Raw genomic sequence first — 25,692 nt, forward strand, 5'->3', positions numbered from 1 at the left:
GCACAGTTGTTTATTCAAGTCAATTTTAATTTTGGTGATCCCTATACTAAAACCCATTTGACTCTGATAAATGAGATCCACTACCAGAATTTGTGCACACCCTCACAGGAAAACAGGACTGTGTTGAGTTACAAGAAGAGCATGAGTTCAGTTGATTTTTAAATTCAACGTTTCCTCCTTTTTTTTTTTTTCTCTTTTTCCTATGACTGTTCATTTTCACTTGAAAATTTAGGAGATTTCATACAGGAACTATCCCTGATTCTGTTTGTATATCCTTGAATTCTGCATCTTTCTACTTGATCACTTCAGGCCAATAAAATTTCAGTAACTGCTGCAGGATAGTCCTGTGATGGGACAGTGACATTGCCATGCCAGAGAACATCCAGAGCCTGGCAGGGGAGGATTCAAGCTTCAGGACTTGGTGCTGACAAAGTCCTAAGACAAAATTACAAAAACCAGAGGTGCAGCAGTCTTGCAGGACTGAATTCTGGGTCTCACATTCCCAGAATTTTGCATATAATTAAAGGCTAAGATATATTTGGCAGCTAAAGACTCGTATTCCTTAAGATAATGGGACTCTAAATGATGCTGAAGGTAGGCTTAGGATTATTTGCATCTCTTTCTGAAAGCTGCAGGAGTCCAGTTCCAGTCCCAGCTGCATCACAGTAATGACATTAAAGCCATTATTGCTCACTTCAGTAAAAGAATTTCTCAGGAGTTTAGCTACAGTACCTTACTCAACACCTGAGTCTATATATATAGCAAACTCAAACAACACCTCAGTCCTAAACTTTCATATGGATAGCCCTTGCACAAATACTCAATACCATCTTTTTGCACAGGGATACCTAAGACAAGTTATTTTTTGCTTTCCAGTCAAAGAAACATCAAAAGAAAACAAATAAATGACCATTTTTTCCTAAATAAATTTGGAGAATAACTAACAGCAATTTATCTGGTGTTAAAATGGGGAACTCTGTAGTTATTTTCATTGTGTCCCTTTTCCCTAGATTTTCTTTCTCACCAATTCAGGGTAAAGCTGTCTTTGTATGAATATACACACACACAATTCTGTATGTCTTCCACTGCACTTCTGAATGGGTTGTGAACCTCTACTTTATAATGAAGGAATGGAGACACTGGAGGTAAAGAGATCTGAACTTCCCAAAACATTGGCTCTTCAGAATCACTTTTCCTCAGGAACTGCTTTTGTCATTTTATGTGGTAGGTATTTCCCATCTCTATTTTGTCATTTTAATCTGTTGCAAAATGCAGAGGTTTTCACATCCATAAAGATATTTTATTTTACTTCCATTTTTAACAAACCAGTATTTTGCCAGCTGTTACAGGAATATTCATTTAACACACAAATTAGGGAAAATTACTAATATGATGCAATAAATGGCATGAAATTAATCTTTTATGGAATATTAATGACAAGCATACATAAACTTTGATCTTCTGCCATGAAGCATTCTGCAGGAATTGATTTGATTTTTTTGTTATCACAAACAATGTGTTTACACGTCACGCATATTTTAGGCAGGAAACTTCCAATAAATCTTTCATTTAACACACATCTGTAACTATGCACAGCAATCGTATACGTACCAGATGATTTTTATCAACTCTAATTATTCATTGATAACACATCTGATTATGTGCCCCAAGGCAACATTATAAATTCTAAGTTGTTTTTTCACAGTTGTAATTACCATATGTTCCCATTAATCTGATTCTATTAGCTCAATCTTTGCCTACCGATCTTGGTGTCAATCAATTGTTCTTCCAGCTCTTGCATCAAACCAATAAGAATGGATTTTGAAAGCTGGAAATGTAATTTTTTTTTGGTTCAGAGGAATTGTTCCAACAATCTGAGTCACAAAACCTGATTTTTAAACAAAAGTGACAATACAACCCCCTGTGTTTCCAAAGGGGCTGTAATTCATTCATCTGTACAACATCCAGAATTTAATGTCCATTCCTTTAAAAAGCCAGTAAGGACAGAGGCAGCTATTAAAAATATTGGTAAAACCCAGAATCTTCTTTTATATTTTGAAGATGCCAGGAAGGGTGAAGGAGGAGCTGCTCTGGAGCAGCTGCACACTTCATGGTGTTCCTTAGCAACAACTTCTCAGGCAAAGTTTGCAAGGAGCTGGAAATAGGATTCTGGCAGTACTTTTTATTTTGGGAATTCAGTTCCTTATTCCTAACTAAAATGACCCTCAATCTCCTCTGTTTATGAATAGCATGTCTAATATAGAATCTATGCGAAGATAAATTTATAGTTAATAAATATGTGCTAAGTGGTTGGGTGAGATAATCCCAGAAAAAGTGAACAAATTCTGTACGCAGTATTTGAAGCAATTTAAATGACATTGACTGTCATTAAAAAGCAATTTTTAACTAACTTTAAAAAATGCCGGTGAATAATTTTTGCTAAAATATGTTAAAAAAATTTTACATGACATTTTTTACTGTAATTACTTAAAAACTTTAAAAATCCCTTTTGGTTTGTCTTTTTTTATAGTAACATACCGAGTTTTAGTCTACAGAGTCTAAATTACTGGCCATAAAATAGATCCTATGTGTAAGACACTGAAACTATTTCATTACTGTTCATCTACTACATCTAAGAAATCAAAGATTTTAAAAAGGAGCCCCCTAAATGCATCTGCTGAGATGCAGAGATGACAAACTCATATACTGCCAAAGCACAGTTGATATAGAACAAGATAATATAAATTAATGCTAAAAATAAAACTCATCAAACAAATAGTGTCACCATTCATTTAATCAAATTTAACTCAAACAAAATATTTTTCATTGGAAAATCATCTTATCTTGCTAGTATTAATTAGAAGTTATATGGAATGATCTGTCTTCAGTGAAAGGACATTAATGAGATGATTGTGAGGGAAGACATAGAAATTGTATTTCAAAGTTTTGGTAAATATCTTGGGTTTTGTATCTTTCTGGATCATGAACAGAACCATCAGCACTCCTACTTCTCCAGCAATTAAGAAAGAGATGCACTTTTGAGTCTATGTGACCTGGGGGTGTTTCTGTAGCCCTGGAGCAGCTAAAGGGCTGCTCCAGTCTGGTAAATCCCTTGAATAATGCCAGCAAAATGCAGCCCCACACCTTCCTCTGGGGCAGCATCACAGCACAGCTGCTCTTTGGGCAGGGGCAGAGGAGACAGCTCAGGTGCCTCTGTGCTCTGGTAGCTGAGAAGCATTTAAATATTTCCTTTCCAAGTGAATATAAACTGAGCAGAAACCCAGTGCCTCCCTGCCAGCAAACAGCAACTTTTGATTAGGCCCAAAACTGCTTCGTGTTTTGAGAGCAACAGAATCCTTCCTAAACTATGTGTTCATCCAAAGATGATAAAAAAAAAATGAGGATACAGTTCTAATGAGGTACAGATGCCTCTGAAATGGTCTTCATCAACCTTAAACCTTAAATTTGCCAAGTTAATTCTCACACTTCTTTTGTAATTTCATAAATGGACACACAGCTCTTGCCAAAACTATTTATATGATCACCAACTGAAAAATACAAAATATTAGAAATCAAGACTCCTAATACTATTTTAAGAAAACACGAAATGTATCTCAAATGATTAGAAATATAATTTCCATTCTAAACAGTGAACATTAGTAACCATTATTTATATTTCTACATTAGCAAATACCCTTCTTTGCATTCCTGACTTCAGCACAGACCATAAGTACATTTATAATTACAGCTTCTGTTCATGCAAATGACAGTTATGCCTCAGCATTTATCAGTGGAAACACTAGAGAATTCTAAAGTGGAGCATGACACATCTGAGATAATTAAAAAAACTCTTAACAATTGACATAGAGTAACACATTGAATAGAGTTAAATGCTTGTCTTTGGAGATTTTGGCATTAGCTAGAAGTGATTGATAATGCCAGAATTCATGATAGATTTGTCTGTGGTTTGCTGTCACCTGCTTATCTGAGATGCATTACTGGAAATAATCTCTCAATATAAACCCAAGCTTAATTAGAAATTCAATGCAAGCAAGCCATTTACCAAAGCCAAAACAAAACTGGGAAAATTTGTGCTTTAAAAAAAAAATCTTGCTGGATTGCCTTGTACAGGGGTAAACACTTGTGTGTCAGCCTATGCAGGTTGTCTGTTAACTCAACAGACATTTTTCAACACAAACATTAACACAGAAAACACACATAGTCACTGCCCTTAAAACAATATTTTAAGCCAGGGCAAAACATGTCAAAAGCCTAAGATAAAAAACCGAAAAATCTAAGTTCACATGGGGCTATCACTTTGTTTTAGACAGCAAGAGCCTTCCTGCATGGCATGTGTGCTTGCCTCTGAGAGATCCAACCCAAAAAAAAAAATTCTTTCAGCTATTCCTATAAAGTAATTCACGCCAGGTCTTCAAAGCTTAAAGCTGCAGCACAGCCAGTTTGGGACAATGTGCCAGAGGCTGAAAACCTCTGTCAGAGCTCTGCCTGACCCCTTAGAGGGTGCCCATCTTTATCTACAGCACATGTGTGAGAAGGGCAAGCGGTTTGGGCAGCAGCAGCGTGGCACAGGCATCCTCAGAGGAACAGAGAGGTACCTGACACTCCCTGGCAGGAGTACTGGGCTTTAATTGGTGTTTTTACAACAGCTGCTGCTGTAAATTAAACAGCAAAGTGATTAAACAGCAATGAACTTTTAAAATACAATAATGATTTCATGACGTCCATTGCTTGTTCTAAACTCTTCTTCCCCTGTTTCCCCCTCTGCCAGACTGATCCCCTCCTGTGGCTCTTTGGAGCAGTCCCTGCCCAGCTTCTCAGCCACTTTTGTAGCTATAATTGGATAATGTCATATACAAACGACATTTTGTCTTACCAAGATTTTGAATTCTTCTCAAAACCTCTTTCTGGGAATTCACAAGGATATGTGGGTTAAGGCACACATACCTGAACCCTTAATAGAGCTCCCTTAGGTGGCAATTCAGCCATGATGCTGTATCACAGATTGGCCAAAATAATTCATAAATTGCAAAATTCTTTTCCCAGAACTTTACATGAAACTTCAGTTGTTCCATCATTAGTCCCAGCACTCATAAATAATGTAGAAGTATGTCTAAATGTGCTGCACACATCTCCAATGATATTCAAATATGTCCTGGCACACCTGCTGTCTTACACCCGAGGTTGTGTGTGACAGTGGGGTCTTGATGCATATTTAGGTCTCACTGTTTTGAGTGAAATCATGGGGCATTGCACACAATAATTGGAAATTTCAATTTAAGCTGCTTCTCTTTGTTCCATTTCAACTCTTTTAAGCAATGCTGTGCCCTCCAAAATTTTAAGATTTATGTAAAAGGAGAAGTATTTTTCTTTCTTTAAGAACAGTCTTGGAAATTTCAGTGTTTAAGGGGCTTCCCAAGTGGGATGGGGGAGGGCTTATGGCTTTTTTTTCCACCCCAGAAGCGATAGAAGAGATGACTAGGAATTCCAAAATCCTCTAACAAAAACACAAAAGCATAGCATTCTACAAAAGACATAACAGCATCTCTGTGGAGCAAGCAAAGTTGACCTAGGTCTTTCACATGATACTGCAGAAAAAGCAAGGTATATCAATATCTCAGAAGCAAACACAATTATGGTAGTTTCTAACATGCAGATAGAGTCAGCTCAGCCGAGCAGATCACCTACACTGAAACAGAAAAAGAAAACTTGAAATTAATTTGGTCTGCACCTATCACTCTGAAAGACCTAATTTCAACATTAAAAAGACTCAATAGTTTTTAAAAAAAAATTAATGCTCATAACATTGTGATTTATAAATATGGTAGAAAATTTGAATCATTTACTTGTAGAGTAGTAGAATAAATGCATAGAAATTAAATCCTGAAATATATGTATTAGATTTAATCTGCATATTTTTTGAGAAAGATATTGAGGAAAACATGTTATCCCCTCTTTATTAGCATCATCATCACCTAGAGCCACCTTTACAGGCTAGCAATAGCTTTTTACAATGTTCTGATTTTAGAGCTGCTTTCAATTGTTCCTCCCATTAAAATGAGAGTTAAAAATATTAATTTACGCATTCTGAGCCATGGAATGACTTCAACCAGACTAATTAGCATAACCTTCTCGGATGTCATCCATATTCATTTTGCAGACTGGGGCAATGCTTAATGGCAGAACTAGAACTGATGGAGCCTTAAGCTGTGTCAGTGCTACACTTCACAAACCTGTGAGCTCAGCAAATCCTCCCGTTGCCACCTACAGCAAGCTCTGTGTAAAATGTGCTGTAAACTTCATTAAAACCATCTCAGGAATTGTGCAAGTAGTCACAGCCAAGAGCAGGAGGAACACCGGGGTGGCCGTGCACTTCTCCTCAGTGTGGGATCCTCTGGGCTGGGGGGACTGGGGTGGCTGTGTCCTCCAGGACAGGATGGATCCCGGCCAGCAAGGCAGCTCAGAACCTCTGGTCACACAGAACATTCTACAGCAGTCACCAAGAGGCAGCAGAGTCAAAAGGTCCAGATCCCCATGACCTGCTCAAAATTTGAGGTGCCACCACCTGGAGCAGCTTCCTGGGCTGACACTCCTGATGCTGCAGCTCGTTGATATCCAAGCCATGCTGGGCATTGAGAGGTTTGGTAGTTGCCAAAGTAACAGTGGTTCCTTTTGGAAAATTAGCTTTCTTTAATATTCCCATCCAGTCCTGGGACCAGCAAATAGGGGGCCATTCAGATCTGCTACAGACAAGTAGATTTGTGGGAATGATAGTAAAAGGATTTTCAAATCATGGGGATCTGGGGAGTTAGAAAGAAAGTTAGGCTTTGTAGGCCCTGGAAAAATACCCTGGGAAAGTATAGATCTTGTACTTGCTAGAACTGCACCTGTGTAACTAGTATATGATAAATGATATAATTGTTAGAGGCAACGATTTTTTAGTAATTAAATATAATTACTGTTTAATTGTAAGAATAATCATGAGAAACTGTGGTCAGGGGCTTGAGAAAGATCACAAGAAATTCATGCTTGAATAATATCAATGTATACAATAGAACAATATAAGTTTAATAATTATTATGTAAGTTTTATAATGAATAGAATATAAAATACGTTCAGCTAGAAAGCCATGTGGGAGTCAGATTTGGGTCTGTACCCCTGATTCCCAGAGCTCTTCAATAAAAGCACCTGCATAGAATCATATCCTGTGATTATGTGTGTTCCTGAACGCAAACAGGAAAACAAATCATATAATCACAGAATGGCCTGGGTTGGAAGGGATATTAAAGATTGTATAGTTCTCAATCCTTGCCATGGACAGGGACACCTTTTACTAGACCAGGTTGCTCCAACTTGTCCTTGAACACTTCAGGGATGGGTCATCCACATCATCTCTGGGCAACCCGTGCCAGTGTCTCACCACGGTCACGGGGAAGGTATTTTCCCAAATTTCTGATCCAAACTTGCCCCCTTTCAGTTTGAACCCACTACCCCTTGCCCTGTCACTCAATTCTCCTGTAAAGAGCTCCTCTGCAATTGGGAAGAAGGTATTCTATTCCTGTCCTAAGGTACACCTTCCTGAGGGGTGCTAGACAACAGTTCGAGTTTCCATGTGAAATGTTGTATCCTCATTAAACTTTAACCAGGAGTCACAAGTTTAAGATTTCTTATCATGAGTATCATACAAACATTCTGATGGGCAAATTCTACAGGGCTGCAATCCTATTCCTCATCCCTTTGATTTTGAGGACACTACATCGGAAAGAAATTCCTGATATTTAGGATGAGAGTTTTTCTTGAGCAGCCTCTCCTCCACTTCTCTCCAGACAGCCTCGGACAGAGCTTTGTGACCAGGATCCACTGGCTACAAACCTTATGCAGCATTTACATCCTTAAAAATTACAGCCACACCACTTCTCCATGATACTACCTCACAGTCAACTTCCTCATAGCAACTTTGCATGAATCTCAAGAAAATACAGCCTGGTTTCATTAATGCTTATAGGGTCATTCAAAGTGAGAATATCCTTTACAAACAATTCAAGTACATGTAAAGTGGGCACCAAAATATAAGATTTACTCTTATCTGCAGCAAAAGTTTTCTCTTTTATCTACTGTCTTATTTATTTTAATCCTTTCCCATACCAAAGGGCAAAAATTCCTATTAAATACGTTACCCTGCCCTTGTATACATGTAGTCCAAGCACCATTACAGAAACCATCAATTTACCCAGGAGCCCTCCAGCCATAATCCTGTTTCTATACCTTTCTATACATTAATGCTATGAAATGTGAGTACAATTAACAAGCAAAAAACCTCTCTACTGGACAGAGATGCCTGTGGCTCCCAGGACAAGTGGCACAAACAGCAGCCTTCCTCTTGGTGAATTTTAATTGGAATTTTAATAAAGGCTTTGCCACAATGGAGAAAACTGCCGTTAGCACAGCTCTGACTCTTTTAATCAAACTCTTTGGTGATCATTCCTGGGACTGAATGGAATTCAGAAAGTTATTTTAGCAATATTTGTATTTTTTCTCTGATTTCTAATTAAAACTTTTATTCAAGTAAAAAGATCACAAAGTGTAACATCCTTGCATATATTATATTGGATGGCTCAGGCTAGGGGGTCAGATCAGGTTTTTTGTCATATTTCCATTCCAGCACACAGATATACTAAAAAACAGATTTCCCAGACAAGTGCTGAAGAGGTTCATTCTGAACCATTCTTCAACACACATTTTGCTCTTTACATGGAGTTATAAATTGCTATTGAGCTTCAGTGCATGAATATCTTTCCATAAAAATCTGTCCCTTATCACAGAACTGATTCCATGATAACAATAGGTTACAGTAAATTCAAATAACTAAACTTCACTCTTCTTTGAAAGCCTCCTCCTCAGTTTACCAATTTCATTTTATCTTTAAAAAGATATGCAGTGGCCACTACACTCATATTTTGAAGTGAACACTTTCCTGTCTCAACCTTAATCCAAGAGGGAGAGAAAAGAAAATCTTAGCTGCTTAGTTGTAGATTATAAAACGCGAGCATAGATCTTTTTACATCCTGTGAATGAAACTGGAGACAACAAATTATTTCGTTGAAGGTTTTTGCTGAAAAGACTTTTGAAAACTGCAGTTAGATTATGTTTGTCATTGGTTTGTATTCAACAAGCACTTGGGTCAAACAGCATTTCATCTCTCTGCAAATTAAAATGCCTAGCAAATGGATGGCTAATATGCTTCAACAGGAAGAACTGGAATTTGTTAGATCCTGCTCTTCACTGGCACAGTGAATCAGGTAATTGATGCAGCAATGCAAAACATTATTAATGCCATCACCTCTCCTACTTGTAAACCTGCCATCCAGGCTTTGAAATCCACTGTGGCAATTTCTGCCACCTCCACCACCCACTCTTGTTGTCCTGCTTCAGATTTCTGCATCAGAAACTTCCTTACAAAATTTTCTGACACTTATTTCAATGAAGACAAACTTGTGAGTTGTGGAATACACCAGTCAGTGGTTTTCAAGACTATGGAAAAAGAAGGAAACTGAACTCCAAGTTATATATCCTAAGTCCATTAGTTACTTAAAATTATAACTCAGTGTAAGTTATTATTTTTGCATCTAAAACTTCTATTATATAATTAAGATATAAAACTTACAAGTCCAAGCTAACTGCCCAAGGACAGTGCATCAAAATAATTTTTTTCCTTGAAGAAAGGTTAAGTATTTTAAAGGCTTTGCATCAGGCAAATTTAACCAGCATTGCTTTGCTAGCAAGATATTTTGAAACAATTGTTTTTAAAAGAAAAAAAAAGAAAAGTTGAGCAGCCATTTTCTGTTTCTGATCACGTAATCCAGTGTCTGAGGCTGCCAGGAAACGGGCACGGATCAGCAGAGTGGGATGCCCTGCAGCGGGAGGGTGGCCACGGCTGCAGGGCAGCAGCAGCCCTGCCTGGGCTGACACTGATCCTGCAGTAATTTTCCTGTTTTGTGAGGAGAGATGGAGCAGGAGATGTGCTGCATGGCTTAAAGGAGGTGCTGAGCAGCTCGTGGGAGGGAAGCAGGTCCAGAGGAACATTGTGTGTTTGATTTTCAGGGTGGTGATTGTAAAACTGGCCTCAGCTTTGCTTCCCACGGAGCACTCAAATGTGTCCCAGCTTCATCACTCCAACATCTTAGCAGCAAGGGAGGTTAAAAATAACACAACAACCCAAAATCACATGTACAGAAAGACTTGGTTTATAAAACCCATGTTCAGAGCCGATGAGAAAGAACTTCAGGACATTGTGACTTGGACTGGTGCTTGAACTATCTCAAACTCCAGGATAATAAATTCATAACTAACTGCATTCCATCCTCCTTTATTTTCTTTTGGTACAAGACAAATGAACACTTAAGCCAGCAACTTCTCTGGCAGATTGTGTTGACTTTGGGATTGCAAGTGCTACACTTTCAAGATTTAGCCACTTTAGCTCGACAATTTGAGCATCTGCTGGTTTTATTCTTTTACTCATTTCCAGTCCCCTCTCAAAGGTCCGCATCTGTCCTCCTTATGAAGTGGAACTAATACAAATAAGAAGTGTCTGACTTGCCCAGCATTTCTTTGGTAGATGCTCAATCAGAAGTGTTTTAGCTCTTCCCTACACTCTGAAAATGAAATAATCTTCCCTAAGAATTAAATGGCACATTGAGAGCAATGAAAGAGTGAAGGCTAGAAAGAAAAAAACCCAGAACAAACATCTGATTAACTACTTTAAATAATACTTTATTTGTGGTTTGAATCTTTAAATATTTCTTACCCTTAACAATTCACAAAGTTGTCCTTCCATTTTTTAAAAATCCATTATTTATGGATAAAAGGACAAGGAGGAATCACATTGCTTCAATTGAGCTTTGCTCTGGAGCAAGTGCCTTTTTTTAAGAAAAGACTGTTTGATTTGTTAATATTAATATTTTAACACCAACTTCGTGCATCTGAGCAGTTGTTGATTATCACATATACTCGGTCCTGCAGATGAAAATTCTGTAAGAACTGGTATTCAAAATGAAGAGCAAGCAACGGAAACAGTTTTTAAGATCATTAAAGATGCATGCATTGTTATTATGGGAAGCATTTTAATTAAATGCTGTTAAATAACTTCATTTTTCCCCCTTAGTTTGCTACAGTGCATCACATCCCTCAGACCTTGTTTAAGTGGCCCTGGTATTAGCAAGGGGTTTGCTCCTGACCTGACATCTCAGAGGCTGCTGTAACATTAACTCTGAGGTTCCCATTCTCATCTCCAGCCCTGACATTCACTAAACCAGCCTGGGTGCTGAAAAGGGACCAAGAGCACCCATTTCACACAGGCTACAGGCTAAATAAACCATGAGCACATTTAACATCTTCCTGTTGATCTTCATGATCTTTTCCAGCTCCCAGCTGTGTCAGAAGAAGGGAGGAGGTGTCTTGCAGTCATGAACAGATCCTGCAGCCCTGCCCCTGCAACAAACACAGCCTGGGGTCGTGCATTTACACACACTTTGTAAACACACACCTTGTGACACACTTGCATCAGAACAATAACCAGAATCTGCTGGTTACATCAAGAACCCACCTAACCTGACAGGCAGAATATGAAACTTTTAAGTGTGTCCACCATACTCCACCAATAACAACTAGAAGTTATAATTTACTTCCGTCTCTTGAAATACATTAAAAAAAACCCCTCAAACTTCATGAAACACCAATTACATGCCACAAAACTAATACTGTGGGACTAACACCTCAAATCAACTCTGAGCTAAGAGACAAGGCACTTTTCTGATCCCTGACAGCAGCAGCTCAGCAGAATTCAAGATGCATTGATGCAGCTCACTAATGCCTGTGTTACACCCATGAACCACCTCTCTGATACACAAGCACAGCTTCAAACAGAACCAGAATCTCCACTGCAGAGAGATTCTGGCCAAGGGATGATGGAAAAACAAAACAAAATAACCCCCAGGCTACTGCACCCCATTCTGTTTCATCTCTATCCATGAAACTCTATCAAATCATTTGGAAGCTGTTCAAATATGGTGTGCAACAGCAAAAAGCACAGCTTCATTTCAGAGTTAATGTTGACCATTATTTTCCACAAACCATTGCTCTCAAACCTGGAAAAAGCTTGAGCAAAAAGTAATTTCTTTCCTTTTTTATTTTTTCTTCTGTGTTTTTGACAAAATCAAGAAATATCATCCCACAATACTGCCACCTCCATTTACTTTCTCACGTGGGATTCTGTGAAGTAAAAAAGGGAGAAAAGTCTCTGTGGAGAAACAAACAGAAGGCAGCAGGATGGGGACTGCAGAGCAAGTTCCTCTGCTGGCAAAAATGCTCCCTCTTCCAGATGGTGGGAGAAGGGAGCTGATTATGTTCCTGTGGGAAGAACTGCACAGCCAAATATTTGCCAGGTGCTTCAAGTCTCCTGCTCTGTACAACTGTCCTGCCCTCTCCTACTCCCTGTTGCTTAGCACAGAAGCTCCACTTTCAGGACAAATTGACAGTTTAGAGATTGGAAGAAAACATTCCCACTGAGGCCAAGACTGGCAGACATTTTTGGGATATGAATTTAGCACACTTAGGTGTGTACGACTCAGAAAGCCACGTAAACAATCTGAAGGGAGGTTTAGATTAGCACATCTCCTGCCTGACATCCAGGAGTGCTAAGAGGCAGAAAGGAAACTGCAGACAGCACTGGAGATGCCAGTTTTCGTGGCTGAACATTAAGTTGTCATCAAGTTCTCTATTTTCCCTTAAAAAGTTGAACTACATATAGCAATAGAGGGAAAAAGGCTTCTCATTAGAGGTTTGCTGGACTGGGGGCATAAAGAACCACTCCATGACTCCTGCACTAGTACCACTTGAAAAATGACAAGTGCATTAACAGAGCTGCAGTGTGAAACTTCAAAATCATCCCTTTAATCACATGCCACTCAAGATCATATAAAAATTCTAATAAACATCAGGCTGACCACTTTGGAGTGCCCACTCCTGCTCTGAAGCATGTCATTTACACTGCTGAGATGCAGCAAAAAAACAAACTGCTTTTAGGAAAGTATTTCTGATGAAAGCTACAAATACAGTCAAATCCAATCTTTGCCTGCCTAAGAAAAGGAAACATCTCCACCAAATTCAGACAGGGGAGCTTGTGCAAGCAGGTGTGAAATTTTCCATGATAAAAGAAATGTTTCTGAATGATAGCTCTCCAAATTTCAACTTCTTGATTTCATAGGCCTGAGAGAAATAAAGAAATTAGTGCTAATGATCCTAGCAGCTTTTCATGTACAAAGGCAAAAAAAAAAGAACCCCTGAAATTTGCAGAGTGGCAAATTTTCAAAGATTCAGGGTATGAGAACACACTCAGGACCCATCCCTGCCCTGCTGCTGGAAATAAAAGGCATGGGATGAGGACAACTCTTCACCAGTGAGCAGCACATGGGCTGAACTAGCACTCACTACTGACTTGGTAAGTTGTGCCTCATTAGCTGCATTGCTTGTAATTTCATTTTAAAAAAAGATTTTTAAAAAGCAGTTTTCTCATCACCAACAATGTATGTAGGAAAGACTCTGTTTGCTGGTAGCAGCATAATAAATAAATGCTTTTAGTCACTATTAAATCTGAAATGGAAGTAAAAAACCATTTTTCTCCTGACACAAACATGTCTCTTAGACATACCAAGGCTCTCTAAGCTATATGATATAAAAAGAAAAAACTTTGTCTTAATCTGTAATGATATTTCAGAAATTACTTTTACAGTACAGTAATTCTGGAAATGATGAGAAATGAAGACTACCAGTGACAACTGAGTTTAGAGTTAAGCCAAGGTTCCTCTGGGAAGAACACAGCTACCAGCATAAAAATGTTCTTGTCCTGAAAGAATCCAGCCCTTTCTAAATAGGTTGTTCTCCTCAGTGTACATTTATTCACTTTAATAGTAAGATGAAAACTAGATACAGCCCAGAATGGTCAAAACAGATATGAAGGAGGATAAATGATCAACTTGAAATGCAGAAAAGTTGCTTATTTGAGGTGCATTAATGCCCTGGCAGAGTGGTATAGGCCACATTAGGAGCAACAGGAATATCCAAAGTTCACACAAAAGAAATGTGATGTAAGTCACAGAAAGGTTTATGGAAAGCTCAGGATAGCAGAAAAAAATTTGAGATATCTCCTCAACATAATCCTAAACATGATCACATTGTTCATAGTCCCGGCTACTGCAGATGTATAAACCATTTCCATTTATATCAGTGCAATCAGTGAACTTAAGGCAATCTGAGACTCTGAGAGCCAGGAGACTCATGGAAAAGAAAAAAAAAAATCATTTTGGAGAGCTGAGGAAAAAAAAAATTTCCTTATTTCTCCTTTCAGATACTTGAGGGCAATTTCATTCTTTCTCCCTCTTTGCACATGAAAAAGAAATACATGAAATAGGTCTAAACTTGTCCTCCTTCCTCAGCAAATTATCCCAGTAACTCCAATGGGAGTTCAATGCCAGTAGGAGCAAAGATGAAGCATAGCTCAACCTGACTGAAAGTCCAGAAAATATCAACAAAGAATTGAAATGTTTTTATTGAAGGATTCAAAACATACCACAGACCAAGGGTTCAGCATCACTGTGATGATCTGATCAATATCCAAAACTCAAATATAGTTTGACTGCCACATAGTTAGATTTAAGATTTTACAGTCCAAACTCAACTAAGCTTTAATAGCTTTTCCATGAGAACAACTTTATGGAATATTTTCTGGATAGCTAAATTCTTCTCTAGATATTGCTAAAATTATGTAGGGATAGGAGAAATGCAACCATTTTAAACTTCTTCTATTATTTTATGGGTCTTATAATGCTCCTGTTACATCACCACAGTCTAGGAATTACCATGAAGAAAATTGGTGTAATTAATTACAAGGCTTCACTTCAATGAGAGAAAAGAAGAATCTAGACACTTCTAACATCCCTAAACATTATTATCACTCTATTTTTTCTCCCCTTTCCCTAGGAAACAGGTAAGATCTGTTAATAACTTTTAGCCAAATATTTGGGACTCAAATCCTTATTTTCACACTAGGGACACCCCTACCTCAGCATAATCCAGGAAGACAATTATTTGAAGAATACCTGGGTGGGGTACCTACTGCTTTCAAATACTTCTGACAGGAGGCAGAATTTTTGAATTAAGCACCAATTTATATGGTCTCCAAAGTGCTTACTGGAGATGTCCAGGAACCTTTTTGAAGCCTATTTGATTTCTTGTGTCAGATGGGTTAATTTTTACAAGTGCTAACTGAAAACATTATTTACACATTCAAACCAAAGTATTTTCCCACAGCAAGACACTAATCTTGCATCTAAAGAGATTCCACAGCAGGAAACGTGTCTTTATTTATCTTTGATTTGGTGGGTTGTGCCAGTCTTTGTTGCAGATGAAGCATTGTCATGTGTTTAATTTGATGTAAAGGTGTGAAAGTTATGTTAGCCAGCTTCCCTAATGAAAACTGTTAGATTTCAGACTGCAGTTCACAGGGAGGTTGGGGGAGGACACCAAATGATCTAAGCTGTCAGTCACAGTCATTTTGAGATGCTTGATACTAATTAAGCCTATCAGCTCTAATGCCAGACTTCTCTAAGACAAAGGGTTCCATCAAATTGATAAGACTCTGATAAGCTGGGTTTAAAATTAATTCATAATTTCTTTTATGTTTGTCATGTTTTGTGAAAATGAACTGCCATTCAATTTTTCATAAGCTCTGCACAATCAGAAGAAGCTTAATTTCAGGCACTGTGCTGACAGGCCTGGCTAGTTTTATGAACAAATTATGATTACACACAGTGATCAAGCTTCAGATAATTGAAGCAGCAAACCAAACTATCCAGCGTGCAAATATTAATGGCTGTCCCTAAAGTCTCATTGAATCTGCATAATATAAGAACTTTTAGCTTCTTGTTGCACTTGGAATATTTTCAGCATAAATAATTAAAAAGAATTAACTACAGGATCTTCCAGTGAAGAGCATCTCAGATTTCTCACTGTTTGGAGGTGGAACTGGGCGAGCTGCAGCCTGACATTCAGAGACTCGCCTAAGGAGGGCTATTTCTGCATCCCATCCCTGACTGCAAAAAGGAACAGTCTCTCAAGTCAAAACTTTACCCATCTATTTTTAGGGGTGCTGAATGCACTGTTCTCTAATAAATCAGCAGATCTAATAAATCACAGCACCTCCAAAAATGCCAGGGTGAGTGTTTCTGGAGCTCTAAGGCAGAATCATGGCATGATAAACTAAAAAAGATGTAGGCCAATGACATTAACTCTGACTAAATGCCCAATATCTGACATATGTTTGTTTTAGGCTACCTAGGAGTTCTAGAATTAAGGTATGTCTCAGTGCAAAATATTGGTGTTATTAAGAATAATCCAACGACTATAGTGAAGATTTACTTAACTTCTACATCTCGTCTACTGGTGAATACCAAGCTTTTGAATTAACCAATCATAGTGAAAACCAGTAAAGAAATCTCTCTTTAATATTAAAGTATAAAGCCACAATTTGTTTCAACCTGGCAAAGAAAATGGTGAGACTCCTTGCTCTAGGCATTGGGCAAAAAAAAAATAGCATTAATATTGTCAAGGCAACAATGAAAATACTTTACTCTTATTAGGTGGAAAATTGAAGGTGCAGAAATCCTTCACTTGCTTTGTAATAGCTTGTTTAATAAAGGGGGACCGGAATAATCATTTTTCAACTTTAATATTATTAGAGAGAAAGAGAAAAATGGTGCCTGTGATCTAATGCTGAAAACGAGCTTCCTGCTGGATGCAAAGAGCTCTGTCTGGTTTGAAAAATCTATTGCTGCAGTAAACAAAAAAAAACCCTTTCACTAACACCTCATTAAGAGAGTCACAAGTGGTTTTCATTGATTAGCTCCTATTATAGCAATAATCCTCAATATGCTGCATGCTGCATACGAGCACTGTTTTGTGTAAACAACTGCCAGTGATTAGTGATCAATGAATAATTTTAGCCAAATGTAATTGGATGAGAACACATTAAGAGCTACTCCATTTCATCCTCCTGATACTAAAAGAAGGAGGAGAGGTGCAGAGTTATCCCACCTTGCTAATTAGTATTTCCTTCTGAACACAAACATTAGATTTCTATTAGGCATGACGTCTGAGCTGTATCCCCAGAAATACATTTGAAAGAATCAAAAATAACTACTGTATTGAAGGTTTTTTTGCCCAGATTGCTAAAAGATTTCTAGTTATTGGTTCTGTATATTTTTCTATTTTTCAGAACAATTTCACAGAATGGCTGTAAGAGGTACAGTTAATAGTTGCAACAGGTCCAGCTTCCAAACTGGTGAATGGCAACATTAGAAATGAAAAGGGGCTGCAAATGCAGCATCTCCTGGGCAGGTTCTTCTCCCAGGGCCCTCCCATATTGCAGCATCAGACAGTCTCACATGGGGGCTGCCTTCAGGTCAACATCATTTTTGAGTCAGGGTTTGATAGCTCTGGCAGGTGCCTTCCTACAAACACACAAAATAACATTTCTAACATCAGTGAGATGCACAAGGTCTTTTCCTCCCACATCTGGTTTCCAAACAAAACACAACTGGAACAACACTGAGCAAAACACAAATGTTTTACACTTTTGTAAGAAGCCACAGAGCACTGAGTTCAGCCTTCTTTTAGCCAAAAGAGTTTACAATCCCTTGCAATGGATGGTCCAACTTTCCAATGGTGTTCTTATTCTCTTGTGGAAATCAAAGTATAATACGACTGTCGGTGGCATACCCTCCCTGACTTCTGTCTATTGCTAGAGATACTTGTCCATGTTTTTCCCCTCATTCTCCCATTTTTAAGGTGACTCACTCTCTTTGTTCATTTTTTTCCTTTTGCTTGAAAGCAAATCACAATGCTGCCAATGCCCACACAGTGTGTTCTCAAACTGAGGAACATCTACATTTCAGATTCAAGTAAACACACCAGGAATGTCACCAGCAGTATAACTGTCCTCAAATTAGCTTTAAATGTAAATAAGACTGTTCTTTGATGTTTCTGACTGCTTCTGACTGCTCAGCCTCTGTGATGAATCCATAGGTGTATATTATTCTTAGTCTCTTTTCCTTCAGGCTCAAAGATTGCATAAATTACAGGGAAAAAAAGAGTCACTGCAAAGTGAAAGAACCAACTTTTCCCTTTCAGAAATGCAGGAGCTCAAATCCTATGATATACAAGTCGTGGGCTACGAAATTTGATGTAAACTCACTGAAACACCTCACAAGTTCTGATTTAAATTGAGACTCCAGCAAGTCAGCTGGGGATGGTAACAGAGGTGCCTGGTACAACAGGGATCTCTAAGAGGGACTGAGTTTTAGAAACCTACATAGCTGGAGCTTATAAACCTCCTGCAGCACACCCATGAGTACAGAAGCACAGTTATTACAAAGATAATGGTTATATTTAAGAATTTGTATAAACTGGGCTGTGTAACTGCAGTGGGAAAACAAAAGAGGGACTGGTTGTCCTACCCACATGTGGCTTTCACTCTGATGGTGATATCTACCCTGCAGGTACTGAGAGGGCAGCTCTCCTTATTTTCCGGGACATCTCTCTGTCTTCAGAAGTGTGATCTCACCCTTTTGTGCTGCCCTTAGTGACAGAGGATGTGCTGTCACCATCTGAACTAAGTCCCAGAATGGATCAGTTCCTTCAAATTGGTTTCAGCTGGTCATTTATGACAAACACCAGTGCAGTTTCTCTTCCCAATGGTCAGACCTTGAAGCATTCTGTCACTTCCCCTCAAAATTAGTCCAGATTTTAATGGTGCTTTCCAGGTGAGGTATAACATCCATTTCAATATTCCTTGCCAGGATTACACCTCCACTAAGGAACAGCTGACAGCCACAAGGCTGCCAATATCATCCTGGGGTTGTGCTCCTTAATTAACTTAAAGGATCAATCTACATAAACTAGCATTTTCATTTGTGAATGCTAAATACTCTTGACTTGAACATTAGAAGCCTAAATCAGATACTATGAAGTTCTCATTGTGAATCATTGTTTTCTGTTACTGTATACATTGTAAATTGTTGCAAATAAAAGCCTTGTTTTTCATTTACAAGTACTTAGTAAACTAAATTCAATTTTATTAGTTACAGCATGTAAAGTTTTGCATGTGTGTTATTAAAAACACCTAATTGTTCTTTGAAACAATGAGTACATATTTCTCTTTCTAATTTAGAGGTAAATTTTTAGAGACGAGAATATCCTGTTATGTACAGCAGTTTATAGAGTGTTTTAATTATTTTTGCATAATCTAAGCAAAACATTATTCACAGGATAGCAACCAGGGTGAGCATGAACTTTGGCAAAAAAATAGTAACAATTAGGTCAATAATAGTTCAAAAATCCATTTTGTTTTTTGATCACCTACATAGCACATAACACAGTGGTGATAATAATGCTGAAACAAGAGTACAAATTTCAGTGGTAGCTACACTGAAGTGTCTCTCTCCAGGCTGTAACATTATTACAGGAATGGCACTACAGATCCAGGCACACACCTCAAGGCCTGCAGGAGTGATGGATGCAACACACTAATTCCTGATGGCTAAAGGATGTTATTACACTGTAAAGGTCATTTGTTCAATCCTGTGATACATCTTCAGCTGAGAATGGCAATTTAGAAACTTTAGTCAGGATGCTACAGTCAACAAGCAAGTTGAAATGGCAGCTCTGCTGGTAAACAGATCTTTGAGGAGGACTTCAAAATTCAGAAATACTCTCAAATGAAGACTTCAAAAATCAATAATACTCTCATTTTGAGGGACAGGAAAAGGATGAACTACCTGCATCAATTTATTCTCATAATTACAACATCTGTGATTGTTTCAAAACGATGGCATCAAAATTCCAAAGGGCATTAGAAATTGACACAGCATAGATTAGTAATTAAGGATTGAAAATACTGCATCTGTTAGTCTTTGTCTCAAGAGTATATATCCTCACGGGTTCCCCCAGCTCCCCTTTGTATTTTTTTGCAGAAGATATATACGGAGAGAAAAAGAGAATTTGGCACAGCCTGTGTAATATTTAAAGGAAGAGAAACTTGTCGTGTCTATTTAGCAGCATAAATTTGCACGGAATACTAAGGGACTGAGAGAGAGCAAAAAACTTGTAGAAGCTTTGCAAAAATTAAACTTCAGTTTTATTATGTATATACTACTGTGGAATAAGAGGGAAAACACGTCAATTCATAAAGTCTCTTTCTCTGTGACACTGCCAAGCCAGCTGCCATCTGGTCTCAAGAAAGATATTTTGATAATCCCTACCAGGAGCAGCCCCTCCATGACCTCAGGACTTCTCCAACCACTTCCATACTGCTTGGGAGAGCTGCTGCAGACAGGAGGTCTCTGCCTGGGCTGAGCAATAGCAAAACCACCAAGAGCTGCCATCAGGGAAGTTTTCTATGTATGTCTACCCCAATTTGCAGCCCTCACTTTTTTGCTTGGGCAGCAAAAAAATCAATGAGATTTAAATACAGGGTTGTTTTCCTTTTTTTTTTTTTTTTTTTTTTTTTTTTTTATGTCTTCTCTGGCAATTATTTTTAAAATAGAGCAAATTCAGTAACAGAAGTTCTGCTGAAATACAGTTCATAATAAATTTTTTTTCTTCTGTTAAAAGAAGAATAAGAATCACTTTGCCTTGCAACATTTAATTAGATTTACCTAGAGTTTTTAGCCAATGCAGCATCTTAAATAATTAAAGAGTTACATGGTATGAAAATATATATTATTTACTCATAGTTTGTGTCAAATATGAGCAGTAATGGTCTAATTTATACAGAACTTTGTATTTTTTCACTGTATGGAAAATGAGCATTTCCTTTCTTATCTCCAGACAGTATGACACAATATGTGCATCCTTTATCTGAACACAGACTAAACCAGCTATGAAGACATCAGGAAAGGATTAAATGCAACCCTGCAGCAATGCCAACTCGATGGGATGTTAGGGGAAACACTGACTCCACCTGTTCTTTCAGCAGACAGCTTTTCACTTGAGATTAGCAGGGGAAAATTTCTCAGTTCAACCATGGACACACCACGCATTTGTCCAAAAATATTTTCTTCAAGATTCAGCTCCTTCACACTCTACTTTTCCAAGCAAGGTGAGAGCATCCACGAGGTTGATTTGGCAGCAGAAGACCCTCAATGCCAATGAGCCCAGGCTCTTCCAAGTGTCCCTGTGTATTGCTCTGACACCTATTTCTGTGTGCTCCTCAAGAGGCACTGGCAGCAATTTAGGAGAGTCAGCTCTGAGAAAGTTCAATGTCAAATTGTGTTAAAAACCTGCCCTTTCCATCTTCTTTCAGGTTATTGCACTCAAATGAATAGGGGATTTCTCAGCTTGGAGACATTCTGGAACACAAAATGCAGGAAAAGCACAGGAGGCACCAACAGCCTGAGGCACCAATAACTCAGGGCACCGAGATGCCCAAGACAAGCAGGGAGCTGAACCAGTGTCAGCTCTTGGGGGACAAATAGGAGTGTGTTCACCTGGGAAAGTAAATTTTTGCACAGGTTCTCCAACACATGGAGCCACTGAAAAGCGCTGGATGTGAGAAAGGAAAAGTGGAAGGAAAAATCTCCTCATTCTAGGACACAGGGAAGAAACTTGCCCATCTTTTATTTGAATTTGTCTCATGGTACAAAGTTCTCCCTATTTCAAAAGTCACCCCTTTCTGAGAAAGCCAGTCTCTGGAGATCAGCAGCCCAGCAGTAGCTGACAGCCTCCTTATTTTAAGGAAATAGAGCTGGCACTTACAATCCAAAGCTATGGCTATCTCTGGATCCTGTCTAAACCTCCAGAAATGCCATCTGGTTAAATATACAAATACAAAAATTATACTCTTTCTGGAGGTCTTAATTGAAAAAATAATATTAAAAGGAAACAAAACCTTGCTGTTTTGAGTGTGGACAACCTTGCTGATGGCCTTCACAATGATCATGTATTATACACAATCACATGTATTGTATTCTTGATGTAAAGAAGCAAAAACCCTGGTACAATAATGCCATCGAAGGATATAACTGAGCACAGGTCCAAGGAGGCAGAAATTCCCCAGTATTTCCATCAAAAGCTAATGTGGCTTCACTAACAGTAGGACAAGGTATTTCACTGCCATTAACTCTATAGTGCTTTTAACATCTTTCAGCCCCAAAAAGCAAGTCAAACTTCATGCTACTTAACTTTTCTCTTTGCTATCCTGTTTCTGAACATGCTTAAAAGAGCTTCTCAACTACTTTTATTCCATTACCTTAAGTTTCATTTTCAGCAAAGCTCTGTTTTATGAATATTTATGAGTAAATCCCGCAGTGTTCACTGAAACTAGAATATCCCTTCACAGCAGGCTACAGATTTACATTTTGGGTTTTATTACTAAAACGTTAGCCACACAAATTGATGCCACTCAGAAAACACGATGACAGCTCTTCCTGCAACCCCTGCCCCTTCATCCAAGTAATGTTATGTATCATATTATTCTTTGGCTCTAGAGAAATATAATTTATTTTTTGATATGCCATATTTAATTAAAAATACATAATTACAAAACATCCAGCAGCCATAACTTACACACAGCAGCCCCAAGCTGGCAAACCACTGTGTGCACTCTCCCTGAAGTCACGGGGTTCACTGGTGTGAAAGAAATTACTCACTTGCATAAGTGATCAGAAGACAAGATCTTCATTACAGCTGTACAGAACATGATAAACAGTGTTAACTCGGAGGTTTTTCCTTCTCTAGGCAATGGTTAGAGGTTGTTGAGCTGAACAGTGGTGATGCAGGGCAGTGCCAGGCCCAGAAATGGCAAACCTTTCTCCCAGCTCACAAGAGCCACTTAAAGAAGTTGCTATATTGCAACAAGCAGGGACAGTTAAAATTGTCTGAATGCCTCTCTTTATTAAATTCACCTTTGCACATGGTAAGCTGATCTAATTTATACCCTCCTTCAGAGAACAGAGTCCATTTATTCTAAAACAGGGAAGTGACCCGAACATTTCACATAAACTTATGTAGCTAAACCAGAAAATAAGCAACAAGTTCTTCTCTATAATCAGCTGCAGTCCCAGATGAACTTAAACAAGGTCAAATCAAGTAAAGCAGTGCAGGAAGTGAGAAGAAAAAGAAAAAAGACAAAATATCATAAAACCAGACTCTAGTGCTCCCCAATTTCTTTAATGTTTATGTTAAGTTGAGTTTATTTCTCATTTTCTTTAGAGTAATAAAAGGTGTAAGTACAGTAACAAAACTTTTGTGGTATCAGACAGAGCTTCAAATATATATACTTTATAGTGTTTGCTTAGGAGTGTTTGTTTTCTCTGACTATACACCATCCCTATGGGCTATGAACAGGTTGCAGCTGCCTGTACTGCAGAATTTCTATGGAAGATGTTAAAAACATTCTTTTGTTTATTTTTTTAGACAAGCTTAGCTGTCTTAAGCTATATACGTATATACAAACATCATTTCTGAAGGGTGAGATACACATTACACCCGGGCTTTCAGCAGGGAAGAGGCAGCATTTCCATTGCATAACCTCCTGGGTAGAAGCTCACAGAAACGAGAGTAAAGAATATTCACTTGAAATAAAAAACAACTGGGCAAATTGTCATTCGCCAGTTCTGGAAATACTGCGGATGCAAACGATACAATATAATCTGACTTTCCAATTGCAATCAATGTTTGATTTGTAAGCTCACCACAAGAGTTTAACTCTTGCTATTCCAGTATTTTCTATTATATGGGGAAGGCTTTATTTTTTGCTTAAAGCTGAGACTGAGAAGTCTCTTTTCCAGCTACAGCAGCTGGAACCTGTAGACAGCATCATTCCCTCGACAGTGTGTGGCACAACAGGGCTTCACAATAACCTGTGCCTTGCAGCTATTCATGGAAGAATTATAAATGCTTATCATAGAACTGTAACTGCACAATTAAAGCCAACTACCCCTAATTGCTCTTGGAATTTCTATTAAAATGAAGACTTCCTTTCTAATGTGAGATAATTTTTTTGGACATGAACATGGCTTTGGATGACAAACATCAGACAGGAGTTCCAGATGCCACTTGAGCCAGAGTGTAATTGGCTATGGGCCCATTCTTAGCCTATTGCTAATTCAGAGTAAAATGAACACAAATGAGAACCAGGAGATAAAAGTCATTGAAACATTAGTTAAAATGATACCTCAGATAAGCTCAACACTTGTGTAATGGACAAGGGAACTGCAAGTCTTTGAAACTAATAGAACTGGAGTGCTCTTTGATGTTAAGGGCTACATAAAAAAAAAAAACCAAAACAAAACAAAACAAAAGAAACCACCCACAAAAAACCCAACCAAACTTTTCCCCTCTGCCCAAAACAACAAAGCCAGCAGAGACAACCAGCTCCTGTATTTCTCTCTCAGCCATCTCATGTGCTTTCCTGTTGTTGGGTGTTTGTTACCTCTACAAAAATGGGTCTCAAAACTGTGAACAAAGTGTAGGGGGAAAGCCATGGCTACCAGTCTAGCTATACACAAAGTGTTGGTTCTCAACATACAATCTCTTTAAGACACAGTCTAGTTTCCCAGTAAGGATTTTCTCCAGAATAAAACATGTTTTCTATACATAATATCTAAGCAGCCAGTGTGCTTTTTTCTCCCCATGTACACTCTAATTTATTAAGGAGCTAGGAGATATCTAGTTCCCAAACTCAGTGGTATTTCCCTAACCCTTAACACGAGGTACAGGTAAAATTTCTTACTAATCAAGGGGCTGTGGGATGTTGCAGAAAGAATAGGACTGTAAAATTACTTACAGGCATAACCAGACCCTATGTCAGACTCCCTTTTCATAATCAGAAAGATAGAAATAATGCAAATGCTAAGCAAAACACACCAGAGGTTTATATTAACACACGATTTTACAGCATTGATCTTCTGCCATCAACAGATGGAGAGATTAAACTGGTATTGTTACACCTCAGATTTGAAAGGAGCGCAGTGTGAGATACCAAAGGATTTTCCAGGGAACATTGTAACAGAAGTCTCAATGGGAATTCTGCAGATAAACACAGAGGAAAAAGCTGAACATAAAGCATGGCACACATAAGGTTTCTCCTTTTTGGAATTCAAACAGCCAAACTGCCTACATAGAACAAAACCAGCTTTTCAAACAGAATCAACCTCACCTGGAGATACACAGCTGTCATCTGCACTTGCATTTAGCAGCCTGCCTGGAAGAGCCTGGCAAAACCTTTGAACAATTACTACAGCCACATTTCACTTTGTCCTTCTGCCAGATTTGCACTTTTTTCATTTCTGAACCTTCTGCAAGAACAACAAATTTCTTGCCAAACTGCTCACGTCCATTCAAAGTTCATGAAAATCAGGCACCCTAACAAAGACTAAAAAACACTCAAAACATCCAGAGCATTTATCAGCATCAGATAAAAACAAACAGCACATTCCCAAGATTCCTACTCTTTCTACCAAACCATAAAACGTCAGTGGTAACTCACTTTTTCTGTATAATATTAAAATTAACATGGGCTAGAAAGTCAATCAAAAGTCCATCTAGCACTAATTTCTATAAAAG

At 38.3% G+C, this 25,692-nt stretch overlaps 1 protein-coding gene and 1 long non-coding RNA gene across 16 annotated transcripts in view; one reads left to right on the plus strand and one right to left on the minus strand.

The window, feature by feature from the left end:
- The window catches only part of NLGN1 (neuroligin 1), a 424,671-nt gene that overhangs the window by 115,812 nt on the left and 283,167 nt on the right, over positions 1–25,692 (minus strand). The window lies entirely within an intron of this gene.
- The window catches only part of LOC121470435 (uncharacterized), a 105,659-nt gene that overhangs the window by 39,943 nt on the left and 40,024 nt on the right, over positions 1–25,692 (plus strand). Inside the window, exon 2 of the long non-coding RNA XR_005981373.2 lies at positions 1–25,692. This exon is cut by the window's left edge and continues 27,318 nt beyond it; it is cut by the window's right edge and continues 40,024 nt beyond it. This is a non-coding gene — a long non-coding RNA (uncharacterized lncRNA).

The sequence above is a fragment of the Taeniopygia guttata genome, chromosome 9 (assembly GCF_048771995.1).
Source record: "Taeniopygia guttata chromosome 9, bTaeGut7.mat, whole genome shotgun sequence".
NCBI lineage: Eukaryota > Metazoa > Chordata > Aves > Passeriformes > Estrildidae > Taeniopygia > Taeniopygia guttata.